The sequence below is a fragment of the Micromys minutus genome, assembly GCF_963924665.1.
Source record: "Micromys minutus genome assembly, chromosome: 2".
Taxonomy (NCBI): Eukaryota; Metazoa; Chordata; class Mammalia; order Rodentia; family Muridae; genus Micromys; species Micromys minutus.
The window spans coordinates 47,240,825-47,255,288 of record NC_137971.1 but is presented as its reverse complement, the minus strand read 5'-3'; the positions used below and the strand labels follow the sequence as shown (position 1 = coordinate 47,255,288).

Genomic DNA, 14,464 nt, shown 5'->3' with positions numbered 1-14,464 from the left:
AAATAAAGAAAGAAATTCAGGATTTTCTACAGTTTAATGAAAATGAAAGCACAACATGCCCAAACCTATGGAATGCAATAAAAGCAGTACTAAGAGGTAAACTCATACCTCTGAGTACCTCCCAAAAGAAACTGGAGAGAGCATACACTAGCAACTTGACAGCACAGTTGAAAACTCTAGAACAAACAGAAGCAAATACATTCAAGAGGAATAGACAGCAAGAAATAATCAAACTCATAGCAGAAATTAACAAAATAGAAACAAAAAGAATCATTCAAAGAATCAACAAAACCAAGAGCTGGTTCTTTGAGAAAATTAACAAGATTGATAAACCCTTAGGCAGACTAACTAGAAAGCAAAGAGAGAGTATCCAAATTAACAAAATCACAAAGCAAAGTGGAGACATAACAACTTAAATTGAGGAAATTGAAGAAATCATCAAATCCTACTACAAAAGCCTATACTCAACAAAGCTAGAAAATCTGGAGGAAAAGGATAAATTCCTAGAAAAATACCAGATGCCAAAATTAAATCAGAACCAGATAAACCATCTAAATAATCCCATAATACCTAAAGAAATAAGCAGTCATCAAAAGCCTCCCAACCAAAAAAACCCAGGTCCAGATGGGTTCAGTGCAGAATTCTATCAGACATTTATTGACCACCTAATACCAATACTCTCCAAACTATTCCACAAAATAGAGTCAGATGGAACGATGTCCAACTCATTTTTCGAAGCCACAATAACTCTCATTTGTAAACCACACAAAGACCCTCCAAAGATAGAGAACTTCAGACCAATCTCACTTACAAACATTGGTGCAATAATACTCAACAAAATCCTTGTAAACTGAATCCAAGAACACATCAAAACGATCATTCACCATGATCAAGTAGGCTTCATCCCTGGGATGCAGGGATTGTTTAATATATGGAAATCTATCAACTTAATCCACCATATAAACATACTCAAAGGAAAAAAAACACATAGACATCTCACTAGATGCTGGAAAAGCTTTTGATAAAATTCAACACCCCTTCATGTTAAAAGTCTTAGAAAGAACAGGAATCCAAGGCTATACCTAAACATAATAAAAGCAATATACAGCAAACCAATAGCCAACATCAAACTAAAAAGTAAGAAACTTGAAGCAATCCCACTAAAATCAAGGACTAGACAAAGCTGCCTACTCTCCCCCTACCTTATTCAACATAGTACTGGAATTCCTGGCCAAAGCAAATAGACAGCAAAAGGAAATCAAAGGGATTCAAATCAGAAAGGAAGAAGTAAAAATATCATTACTTGCAGATGACATGATAGTATACTTAAGAAACCTCAAAAATTCCCCCCAGGGAACTTTTACAGCTGATAAACAAGTTCAGAAAGTAGCTGGATATAAAATTAACTCAATCAAATATGTACCCTTCCTCTACTCAAAGGACAAACAAGTTGAAAAAGAAATTAGAGAAAAGATACCCTTCACAATAGTCACAAATAATATGGAATACCTTGGTGTGATTCTAACTAAGCAAGTGAAGGACCTGTATGACAAGAACTTCAAATCCCTGAAGAAGGAAATTGAAGATGATCTCAGAAAATGGAAAGATCTCCCATGCTCATGGATTGGAAGAATCAACATTGTAAAATTGGCCATCTTGCCAAAAGCAATCTACAGATTCAATGCAATCCCCATCAAAATTCCAACTCATTTCTTCATAGGGTTGAAAAGAGCAATTTGCAAATTCATCTGGAATAACAAAAATCCTAGAATATCGAAATCCATCCTCAACAACAAGAAAACATCTGCAGGAATCACTATCCCTGACCTTAAGCTATATTACAAGGCAAAGGTGTTAAAAAAAAAAACCGCATGGTACTGTTACAGAGATAGGCACATTGATCAATGGAACAGAATAGAAGATCCAGAAATGAACCCTCACACATATGGTCACTTGATTTTTAACAAAGGAACTGAAAACATCAATGGAAAAAGGACAGCCTCTTTGACAAATGGTGTTGGTCCAACTGGCTCTCAGCATGCAGAAGAATAAAAAATAGACCCTTTTTTATCTCCTTGTACAAAGCTCAAGTGCAAGTTGATCAAAGATCTCCACATTTAACAAGGTACACTGAAACTATTAGTAGAGAAAGTGGGTAAAACCTTAGAACACATAGGCACAGGGGAAATTTTCCTGAACAAAATACCAATGGCTTGTGCTCTAAGGTCAGAGATTGACAAATGGGACTTAATGAGATTGCAAAGTTTCTGTAAGGCTAAAGACACTATCAAGAAAATAAAACGGCTGCCAACAGAATGGGAAAAGATCTTTACCAACCCCACATCAGATAGAGGCATAATATCCAAGGTATACAAAGAACTCAAGAAGTCAGACAACAGAGAATCAAACAATCCTATTAAAAAATGGGGTACAGAGCTAAACAAAAGTTCCCAACTGAGGAATATCGAATGGCTGAGAAGCATCTAAGGAAGTGCTCAACATCCTTAGTCATCAGGGAAATGCAAATCAAAACAACCCTGAGATTCCACCTCACACTATTCAGAATGGCTAAGATCAAAAACTCAGATGACAGCAGATGCTGGCGAGGATGAGGAGAAAGAGGAACACTCCTCCACTGTTGGTGGCGTTGTAAACTGGTACAACCACTCTTGAAATCAGTCTGGTGGTTCCTCAGAAAATTGGACATAGTCCTACCAGAAGATCCAGTTATTACACTTCTGAGCATATACCCCAGAGACGCTCCAACATACAATAGAGACACATGCACCACAATGTTCATAGCAGCCTTATTTATAATAGACAGAAGCTGGAAAGAACCCAGATGTCCTTCAGTAAATGAATGGATACAGAAATTGTGGTATATTTACACAATGGAGTACTACTCGGTTATCAGAAACAGTGACTTTATGAAATTCCTAAGAAAATGGATGCATCTAGAGAATATCATCCTGAGTGAGGTAACCCAGTCACAAAAGAACAGACATAATATGCAGTCACTCATAATTGGATACTAACCCCAGAAAGCTCTGAACACCTCAGAAACAACTCACAGACTATATGAAGCACAAGAAAAACAAAGGCCAAAAAAATATTGAAAACCTCAACCCTTCTTAGGAAAAAAATAAAGGTATAGCACCCTTTCAGAATGTGGTACACCTGGACCTTAAATCATTAATAATCCAAGAGCTAAGATAATAGCCTTGTGGCAATTTTTGGTATTCACAGATCATTATCCTTAATCTATACTCTACAAGAAATCTGTTTCCATCTTACATTCTGTGCTACATGTACTCCATGCTTATGGTAACTAGTGGGATTTCAATGCATGCTATCAAACCTCTAAAAAATTAAGTAGTGACAAAAATATTCATATAATTTTATGCCAAAATGCCTTTAAAATCTGTATATGTGTCCCTCTTTTTTAAAAAATAAAGTGGCAAGAAAAAAAAGAGAAATTCTCCCAGTAGATAGAGATATATCTAAATTTAATAAATAAATCTCTAGTTTCCATAAATAGCTACCTTCTAAAAACACATTAGTCATTTTCTTCGCATAGCTTATACGACCTCAAGTTACTCCAGCAGGTTAGGACCACAATTTTATTACTTAATTAAAATAGATTAAATTAGAACATAATGTCATTATTTCATACTGTTCCAATGTAAATCCCATTAAAATTCCATTATGAAACTGGAGCATCATGATGGACGTAAAATGAAGGAAATGAAAACCAATCATATGTAAATCTTACACAATGAATGTAAAACATGTTGGCTCATTATTTTTCAGAATACACACACACACACACACACACACACACACACAAACACACGCACATGCACATGCATGCACACACACACACACACACACACACACACACACACATATATTAACATTTGGACAGAAATTGTGTCGCACCCCACCTCGACCAGCAAGGAAGCCAGGACCGGGGAAGATCTTCAAGCAGTTTATTCAGGAACTTTGTACAAGCTTCTTTTTCAGCTTGGCTTTTGACTCCGCCCCCTGGGGGAGGGAAGGGAGCAGGCTAAATACTCTAGACTGGCAAACCATAAGCTGCCACGTGGGCAATGCAGATAGGTTGTAACCATGCGGAAGTTAAGGAGCCAGGCAAGTGCGTCCAAATAAGGAGTTGTTTATTACAGGGAGCGCTCGCCATCAGGAAGGCAGAGGGTGGAGGTCGGCGCCATCTTTGGGGCGTGGCACAGTGCAGCTCCCTACAAAATTGTATCCTGGAGCTTTCTCTTTTCTATTGATATGTTCGCAAACAGGTCAGCAGAACTGTTTATGGAGCACTTACCGAGAGAGATGCAGTCACATTCAACCTTAATAGTTTAGACTTATTCTCTTAACATCTGTTAGAAAACATTTATTTGTCTGTGAACCATCACCGGACTGCCCTTAGTGAGCCTCAGCCTGAGCTAAACATCAATCCTAGAAAGTTCATTTTGCCTTCAAGTCATTGGCTCTGGGATAAGATGGTGCTGACTTACGAGATGTGACATGTCGGGAGAATCATTTAACCTCTCCATACCATGGTTCTTTATGTGCAACGTGATGATGAGTTTGTGATCATCAAGTGAGTTAGCACTTACTAGGCAGCTAAGATGTTGTCAGGTATATAAATAAAAGCTCAATGAATATGAGCTAATGTTCGGAATGTTGGCATCTTAGTACATACTGAAAACTGTGGGAAACGTTCCTTTCAAAAGTGTTGCCCAAGGAAATTATGTCTCCAATATAACTGCTTACTGTTAGGTGAATGCCAATATTCTCGAATTCAATCATAGTCTATTACTTCTACTTGCTGTTAGGAAACCTAAAGACATGTAGGTAGGCACTCTCAAAACTGCAGAAACACACTTCTCAATGACAATCTTCCTACTAAGTTCTTTAAAATTCTACTCGAATTTTCTTCTTTATCCCAATTCTTTTGACTATGTCACTTTAACTTTTGTATAAGTATTTTTAAGCTGCTTCAAATCTTGTTTGACAAGCCATTGAGAACATAGTACCGATGGCTAGTGATAAACGACTCATTGGATGTCCTCTTCATTAGAGTTAATGAGAATAATTGTGTGGCCCTGTGACTCGTGATGTTTTCACCTGGCCATGGACCTAGGAATCCTTGCCTTTGGGTTTTCACACTGTTCTTCTCTGTTCTCCTCCTGACTTAATGTGTTGCATATCAGAGAAGAGATAGAAGGTCTGTTAGCATCTATGATTAAGTTTTTACAACACCAAGAAAAGAGTGAGGTGGGGGCTGGAGAGATGGCTCAGAGATTAAGGACACTTGCTGCTCTTGCAGAAGACCCAGGTTCAGATCCCAGTACCGATGTCAGGGATTCATAACTGCCTGTAAGTACAGCTCCAGAAGCTTCAACACCCTATTCTGGCCTCTGAGAGCTCATTCACTCGTAGAACATATACACACATACACATCAATTAAATTAAAAGCTAAATAAAGTGGTTTCTTTGCTGTTCTGTGTATTGCAGTGTGTGTGCACATACATGTACAGGTGTGAAGACACATTCATACAAACTGAGGCCAGAAAATGACATCAACTGTCCTGTTCTACAACTTTCCATCATATACCCTTGAGACTAAGCCTTTCTCTGAACCTGAAGCTGGGCTAGCAGCCAACAAAGCCCCAGTGATCATCCACCTGACTACTCCCCACCCCCACCCCTACAAGCATGGAACTACAGGCACACACAGTCATGCCTGGCTTTTTCTGTAGGCACTCATGACTCAAACCCACATTCCCATAATTTCACAACAAGCACTTTTACCCATTGATCCATCTGCCCTCTCACCCTATTCTCTGTTTTGAAAGACACCCTGGAATTATCATTCTGTGTTCCCAATCCTCCGTCTAACCCTTTCCATTAGTCTCCTAAGCCTGTTATATTCTTGCCTGAGGTTGGACTAAGGGTAACAGTAGCTTTGTCTGGCTCCAAAGGTTAGGTAGACAGTCAGACAGACAGACAGACAGACAGACATTCTTACTATCTACTTTTAATGTGAAGAAAATATTAGGGGTTAGAGAGAGACTCAGCACTAAGGGTACTTGCTGCTCTTGAAGAGGACCCAGTTCCCATTCCCAGCACCCACATGGAGGCTCACAACCTTCTGTAACTCCAGTTTCAGGAGATCTGAACCCTCTTCTGACCTCATTGAGCACAAGGCAACGCATGGTGTATATGTGTGCATGCATACAAAACACTCATCCATAGGAGTGAAGTAAGGACAATGGAACAAAGAGAAAAATAATAAGAGAAATAAAGGAAAGACTAGGATTCAACTTTGTTTGCTGGACCCTAAGGCTGAACCCTTACTATGTCCTTTGCAAAGTGCAAGAAAAAAAATGCAAAGAATACTTTATTTCTTCTGTCTCAAAGGAACCCTGTGAGTTTTATTACAGGGTTAATACCATGACTTACTAAACACAATTTTAAAAAAAAGAAAAATGACTTAGTTGTTTTATTAAATGATCACTATCAGATAGTACCATTCAGCAAGATTGTAGTAAGAAAGTGAAGTATCAGGAGACATTTAATGCCAACAAGGAAAGTCAAGGAAGCATTTCTGTATTTAGACACACTGGAATCTACAAGCCTTCAAAGTGTAACAGAATGACAGTCTTTATCAACTGCTGTCACCAATCAATTCATCTTTTCCTCTCTGAGTTTCCTCTGACAGCCCTTATTCTAAGTCCTGTGGTAAAAAAGAAGTCTGCTTAAGGCAGCATGAGTCAGTGCAGGACTCGGTTATTGAAAATCTAGTAGAAGTAGGGGTGACGATAAGCACTTCGTAGACCCAGGTAGTCATGAGCGCAATGGCTGCTCCACTCTCACTTCCTGTTAAGTTTGAGTTTCCTTCCATCAGACTGTGTTTCCCTTTTTTTGGTGAATAATTTCCCCAGGAAGGAATCTTTATGGATTTCTGAGCCAGAACATTCTTGCCAAAAGTCTTTTTACTGCATCAGTCACTCCTTGGTTCCTTAAACTGTAGATTATGGGACTCAGCAACGGAGAGAAGAAGGTATAGACAACAGATAGTGCCTGGCCTTCTTCCAGGGAGTAGCTGGAGCTAGGGCAAAGGCAGATGAGGGGTGCAACATCCATACTGCAGGACAAGCACGAGGAGGAATGAGGAACAGGTGGAGAAAGCCCGGCATTTCCCCTTGCTGGTGTCATCCTCAGGAGGGTAGCCACAAAGCAACCGTAGGAGAGACCGATAAGAGAAAAGGAATGGCCACTCCAGCCACGTTGATGGCAAAGAGAACTTCCTGGTGTATGTGGGTAACTGTACAGGCCAGGCATATGACTACAGGCATGTCACAGAAGAAGTGATAGATTTCACTGTGGCCACAGAACGGGAGGTGGCAAATCAGAATGGTTAAAGGCAGTGACAAAAAAAATCCCAGCCCCAGAGAACCTAAAGCCGTCTATCTGCCCACACAGCTCCAACTCATAATGAGGCTGTAATGTAATGGATGACAGATGACCACATACCTGTTATAAGCCATGATGACCAGAAGGACACAATCAGATCCTTCAAGAAGGATAAAAAAGGGGTTGGAGAGATGGCTCAGTGGTTAAGAGCACTGACTTCTCTTCCAGAGGTCCTGAGTTTAATTCTCAGCTACTACATGGTGGATCACAACAATCTCTAATGGGATCTGATGCCCTCTTCTGGTGTGTCCAAAGACAGCAACAGTGTACTCATATAAATAAAAATAAATAAATTTAAAAAAACAAAAAGAAGGATGAAGAAGAACATCTGGGCCCAACTGCTGGACAGAGAGATAGGCATCTTCCCCATGGAGGATGCTGGCTATAGTCAGTGGAACAACGTTGGTAGAATAGCCAAGCTCTAATGTGGCCAACACAAAAAAAAAAAAGAAGTACATTGGAGAATGGGAAAAGTGATCCTGCCAGATTGTAAGCCCAATAGTGAGGTTTCCAATGAGACTTCCTAGATAAGGCAGCAAGAAGCCCACAAACACTAGAGAAGCCACCGTGGAGTTGGTTGAAAAGGGCCAAAAGTGGAAATATACAACTTCTGTCTGATTCTCCTTCTCCACCATACCTAGTACAAGGAAAAGAGTCAAGGGTAAAGTTACTGTCCCATGTCACTAAGCTATATTAAAACAACAGTCTGCAGTTAACCAAGTGCTTATTCTCTGGGCTACCTTTGGATTTCAACCCCAACTATCTCTGTAACTTTGGAGAAACATGGACTCCAGCATTTTCACTGTAAAACTCAGAAATGTATGACACCCACCTCCAAGTGCTAGTGAAAATTGAGCAAAACTCTATGACTAAAAGCACAAAACCCTGTGGTTCAGTACTCAGCCCTGACGACATAACCCTGTGATCATACCATTCAGGAAGCAGAGGCAGGGGGAATAAGAAGTCCAGTGTCATCCTCAGTTGCTTATGGTACTCAAGGCTAGCCAGTGCTATATGAGACCCTGTCTTTAAAAAAAAAAGTTCAATAAGATGGCTCAGAGGGTAAAAGCATTTGCTTCCAAACCTGATGATGCCATGTCTCTCATACACACACACACACACACAATCTCATGGACACAAAAGCTAATTGAGCATTAAATTAATTAATTAACTAATTAATTAATTAATGCTTCCTTGTTATGGGTGATAAAAATTGCAACTTTAAGAGTTAAAAGATGTACTGGAGAGATGGCTCAATGGTTAAGAGCACTGACTGCTTTTCCAGAAGTTCTCAGCAACCACATGGTGACTCACAACCATCTGTAATGGAATCTGGTGTCCTCTTCTGATGAACTCACATACATAAAGTAAATAAATATTTTTTAAAAAAACAAAAAAAAACCCTTATTTTTAAAGAGTTAAAAAAAAAAAACTTGCTTGCTGGGTATCGGCTTGGTGCCAAAATAGGCAAGTTCATAAAACCAAAAAAAGTAGTGCTGGTCCTGGCTGGAGGCTACTCCAGACAGACACAAAGCTGCCTTCATGAAGAACATTGATGATGGCACACCTCAGACCCTCCTTACAGCCATGCTCCCCAAAATGTGGCAGCCGCCATGGGAAAGAAGAAAATAGAGATCAAAATCCTTTGTGAAATATGTCAGATGGTGTTTTACTGGGGCAGACTTGTGAGAAAATGTTTTCCTGAAGCAGACACAGGTGAGAGGATGTTTTGCTGAAGCAAGCATGTGAAAGGACATGTGATGAAGAATTGAAGGGTTCTTTGCTAATGACACACATGTATTGGTTCATCTTACATTGCATTGCTGAGCTCTATTTGTCATGACTCCTTGGAGAAAAACAAACCAAAAACCTTTTTGTGGTGTTCTAGTGGCTTCTTGCTGCTTCCATGGACTCCAGAGTGATGTCAGCTGATACAGACTCACGTGGAGTTTTGTTAAGACACACTCATGTACTGAGGCAGAACTCATGGAGAACATATGATGTTTGCAAAGCATCTAAACAGGACTCAATAGAAAGTGATGAGGAACTTGCATAACTAGCTTCACAACACGTCCTTGGTCTGTGTCTTCACTGATCTTTACTTTGTTGAGAGAGGTACTGCAGAGAATTTCTCCTGGTGTCTCTTGTGGTCTTGGTTGCTCCTGCTGACTTGTGCTGATTCAGCTGAGGCCTGACTGTTTCTGCTGATTTGTGTTTGCTATCCCAACACACCACTGTACTGGCTGGTTTTGTGTCAATTTGACACAAGCTGGAGTTATCACAGAGAAAAGAGATGAGTTGAGGAAATGCCTCCATGAGATCCAGCTGTAAGGCACTTTCTCAACTAGTGATCAAGGGGGGAGGGCCCAGCCCATTGTGGGTGGTGCCATCCCTGGGCTGGTAGACCTGGGTACTATAAGAAAGCAGGCTGAGCAAGCCAGGGGAAGCAAGCCAGTAAGTGACATCCCTCCTTGGCCTCTGCATCACCTCCTGCTTCCTGATCTGCTTGAGTTCCAGTCCTGACTTCCTCTGGTGATGAACAGCGATATGGAAGTGTAAGCTGAATAAACCCTTTCCTCCCCAACTTGCTTCTTGGTCATGATGTTTGTGCAGGAATAGAAACCCTGACTAAGACAACCACTGAACTAAACTGCTGGTATATTTGTGAAGTGTTTGTGACTTGATCAAGCTGCCACTGCAGATTTGTAGGAATTAAATTGCTGATTCCCTGACAACATAGACTGGATTTGCTCCAAAGAACAACTTCTAAACAGATCCACTTCCTCCATTTCCTTATATCCTTTGTTTTGTCACTACCTCTGGTGGGTGGTGGGCTAGAAGAAAGGTTAAAGCATTTAAGAACCCATATTAAAAGTAGGTTTGAAAAAAATCCAAGCAAGAGTCACTTCATGCACACAAGGTACTCTGTGGATATCTATCCCCTCGGACAAAATTGTTGTTAACATGAACGTCTTTAGAGACCCATTTCTGAAACATGGGCCAGGCAGAAGGCCAAGGTCAAGTATGAGGAACACTACGAGACACAGAAGAACAAATGCTTTTCCCAGAAGCTTCACTTTTAGGTACTTTTTTGTTTCTATCATTAAACGTTTGAAAGGGGAGTTAAACAACTGAGCAAGTGTGGGGAGCAGTACTGGGGAAGCAGAGAGAGGCAGGTGAGTCCTGGAGTTCAGGGTCAGCCTTATCCACCAAGTGAGTGAGTTCCAGAATAACCAGGGCCACACAAAAGGGGAAATAAAGGAATTAAACAACTGACTGGATGCTGAAGAGACAGCTCAGTGCTGTTCTACCAGAGGACAAGAGTTCTGTTCCCTGTGTTGATATTAGGCAGCTCAAAACCAGGGGTCTTTTCAGCCCGAGGTAATCCAGTGCCCTCTTCTGACCTCTGAGAGTGCCTACAACTATCCGTACTGACATACATTTACACATGGTTAAAAACAAAATAAAAACTAAAATGCTCAGAAGTTAAACAGCTTGGCCAAAATTAGTTGTGTTAAAACAAGCGTCTTTAGGACTGAAAATCACTTTGACAGACATCTAAGTTGTATCCCAGAGCACCATGTTTTCAATGGACCCAGTATGTGCAAAATCTGGTTCAGGGACCTGCAGTGTCAGCGGCAGCTAGAACTTTGTTTCTCCAGATAGAACCAGCTCTCAAACAAATATAGTGTGTTTGTTTTGTCTGGCTCTGTTTTTTGAAAGTCTCGTGTCAGCTGTTCCCAAGCTCACGATCTAGCTGAGAACCTCAAACTTAAGCTCCTGCTAGGATGGCAAATCCTCATCCCCATGCTAGGCTTTAAACATAATAATAGCCTTTTATGAAAATTCTTTAGTATTACTAGGTATATATTTATACTCCATGAGACCAATCCTCCCTTGTCTGCTTTGTAGCTCCTGGAAGGGCTGACATTGTAGTGATCAGAAATAGCCTGCCTGGTATCAGTTATTGTACAAGCTTGACTCTTACTTTGCTATTGAAAGTGAAGCTTGCCCACCCTCACTGGGGCATCATGCATCTTGGGGGAGCAGGCCCCAGGGGTGTGAGAGCAGAAGCATTGGCCCCTGTCCTTCACCCACTGCAGCACTCAGGAAGGTGGCCCACATCTGGTGTTGGGAGTTGAGGGTGAGCTACCCCAAGGCCATGAGCTTAGGAGAGAAGGGCTTTCTACTTGTCTGCCATGCAGTAGTGTGAGCAAGAGGGAGATGCCCTTCCCCTACCTCACCCCTTGCCACCTATGACAGGCATGGGAACTGGCCCCCAGGGTCATGAGAGCAGGACAGCTGACCCTTTTCCTCACCAGCTGCAGCACTTAGGAGAAAGGCAACACAGTAGTAGCCCTGGTGGTGAAGGCCCTGGTTAGACTCTGATAAGAACTGACCCTACCCCTTGCCAGCTAGGGCATTGGGTGGGTTAGCTGGGGCAGTGCTGGAGAGCTCACCCTGGTGGTGTGTGTGCAGTAGAGCTGGCTGACCAGACCCAGATCCATGGCTTTGAGTTGGCCACCACCATCTATCCCATCCGTTATCCCATCTATCCCGCTGGAGTGCATGAAGGAGCTGATCCTGTAGAGCCAAAGCTGCAGGATCTCCATGACACGGGCTAACAACAGGATATCCAAAAGGAGTCCCAGTGAGGGCCCAGTACTGATAGTGGAGCAGAAGCCAGAGGCTTTGAAACAGATCAACGACTCATTGCAACGAAAATTTGCAACAACAACAAAAAAAAGATATGGGGACAAAAAAGTGCATGTGGGACACTCTATGACACACTATAGCTTCCATGACAAGATATTTTTTTCTTTTGTAGGAGAGGTTGTAAGGGTAAAGGGCAGATAGGAAGGGATGAGGAGACGAGTAGAATTATGTGATGCGTGATGTGAAATTCACAAATAAGCAATAAAAAGTTGATTAAAAAAAAACAAAGTAAGGCTTATTATAAGGCTGGTTTGCTTGCTTGTTTTGTTTTGTTTTGTTTTGTTTTTTCTTTTTTCAGTTTTGGAGGTGTGGGGTGCAAGCATGTGATCTCCTAGAGCTGGAGTTCCAGGCAGCTGTGAGCCTTCCTGTGAGGACACTGAGAACAGGACTCAGGTCCTCTGTAAGAGTAGCATATATTCTAAATCAACGAGCCACTCCCCTAGAGCCTGCCATGAGATTTTAATATGTTTCTTAATGAAGTATCCGTATATAATTAAAGGCTGTCTCCATGGCGATGATTAACACACTTGTAAAATCCCAGAGAACAGATACATTTTTGACATGGATCACACAGTACCTGTCATAACCACTCAGCTTTACTGTTGTTAAGTAAAAGTGTCATGGGCAGCTGGGCTTGGTGATGCATGCCTATAATTCCAGCACTGAGGAGAAAAAAGCATGAGGATGTCTAAGTATGAGGCTAGCCTGGGCTAGCCTGGTCCACTTAGCAAATTCCATGACAGCATAGGGAGATCCTGTCTAAAACAACAACAAATGGCTGTGTCTGTGTTCCAGTAATGCTTTATTTATACAAGGAAGCACCATGCATGGGAGCTGTCCTCTCCCCTGACTGCCTCCAAGAAGGACTGGTAGCTTTTAACTTTGTCACCATTCATTAATAGTAGTGTGACCTTACACAAGTCGGTTATCTTTACCTACTAAGTCATCACACCTACTATTTGTAGATCTTTTTTTCTGTTTCTGTTTTTCTTTGTGATTAAGTGATTTTCTCTGGGCTGGAGAGATATCTCAGTGGTTAAGAGCACTGACTGTTCTTCCAGAGGTCTTGAGTTCAAATCCCAGCAACCACCTGGTGGCTCACAACCATCTGTAATGGGATCTGATGCCCTCTTCTGGTGTGTCTGAAGACAATGACAGTGTACTTATGTATAATAAATAAATAAATCTAAAAATATATTTACTTTAAAAAAAGTAATTTTCTCTAATAATATGCTTTTTGGTTGGTTTTAGTTTCGGTTTTAGTTTTGGTTCTATTGGTTGCCTAGTTGCTTGCTTGGTTGCTTATTTTAATGTGTATAGGTGTTTTGTCTGCATGTATGTGTGTATACATATGGATGCTTGATACCCTTAGACGCCAGAAGAGAGTACCAGATCCCCTGAAATGGGAGTTACAAATAGTTGCAGGTCACCAAGTGAGTGCTGGCAATTGAATCCTGTCTGTCTATCTACCTCTATCTCTATCTCATTTATAAATTTATATAAAGAATTCATAAAAAGGAAAACATGAGTGGTTCAGGTGTGTTGGAAAAGCCAAAATGCTTAATAATTAGGAAAAATTATTTTATCCATTGTGTACAATTGTCAAGTAGTGATTCCCTAACCTAAAAGATGTCTGTGCCCTGATATTTAAGTGGCCTAACGTCTTATCTACCAAGAATTGTTGCTTCCAGATTACTTCACAATGATAATAAAATAAATATGAAGCATCCTGAAGTCAGATAGCTTGAAGTAAGTATTTGATGAATACAGAAATAGAGTATCAAGGAAGAGTAAAGAGCTGAAATGCAGAGCAAGGACAAGATTAAAAGGAGCTGATATTTTAATAGAATATACAGATGCCCTCAACTTACAGTGATCTCATCCTACTAAACCTAACACAAGTGTAAAATACCATGTCATAATAAGTTTAATGTATCTAGCCCCCTTAAACACACTCAGAATACTAAACCCTACAATTTGACAGTAATCATCTGTTGTAAAAGCTGTTTTATAGTGAAGCATTGACTGTCCATACAATATATTGAGTACAGCATTTTAAAAAATACAGAATCAGCTGCTTTCCTTTGCAATCGTGAAATGATGTCACGCTGTTGGAAGAAGGGGTTTCCAGAGTGATAGACTTTGTTATAGACCTCTTATCCATCATGCCTTTGTGTGATACTCAGAGAAGATGAAGATGTATGTCAGATCTCATGTTTCTCCTCAAGGTTTGGACCTGTATCTGATAACT

The 14,464-nt window shown here is 40.7% G+C and overlaps 1 pseudogene across 1 annotated transcript; it reads right to left on the bottom strand.

The window, feature by feature from the left end:
* Positions 1 to 6,975: 6,975 nt before the first annotated feature.
* Positions 6,976 to 12,110, bottom strand: LOC308417566 (olfactory receptor 10V1-like; annotated as a pseudogene). The gene is made up of 2 exons: positions 11,996 to 12,110; positions 6,976 to 7,597 (listed from the first exon to the last, which is right to left on the bottom strand). The product of its transcript is annotated as an olfactory receptor 10V1-like (transcript).
* Between the last annotated feature and the right edge of the window lie 2,354 nt (positions 12,111 to 14,464).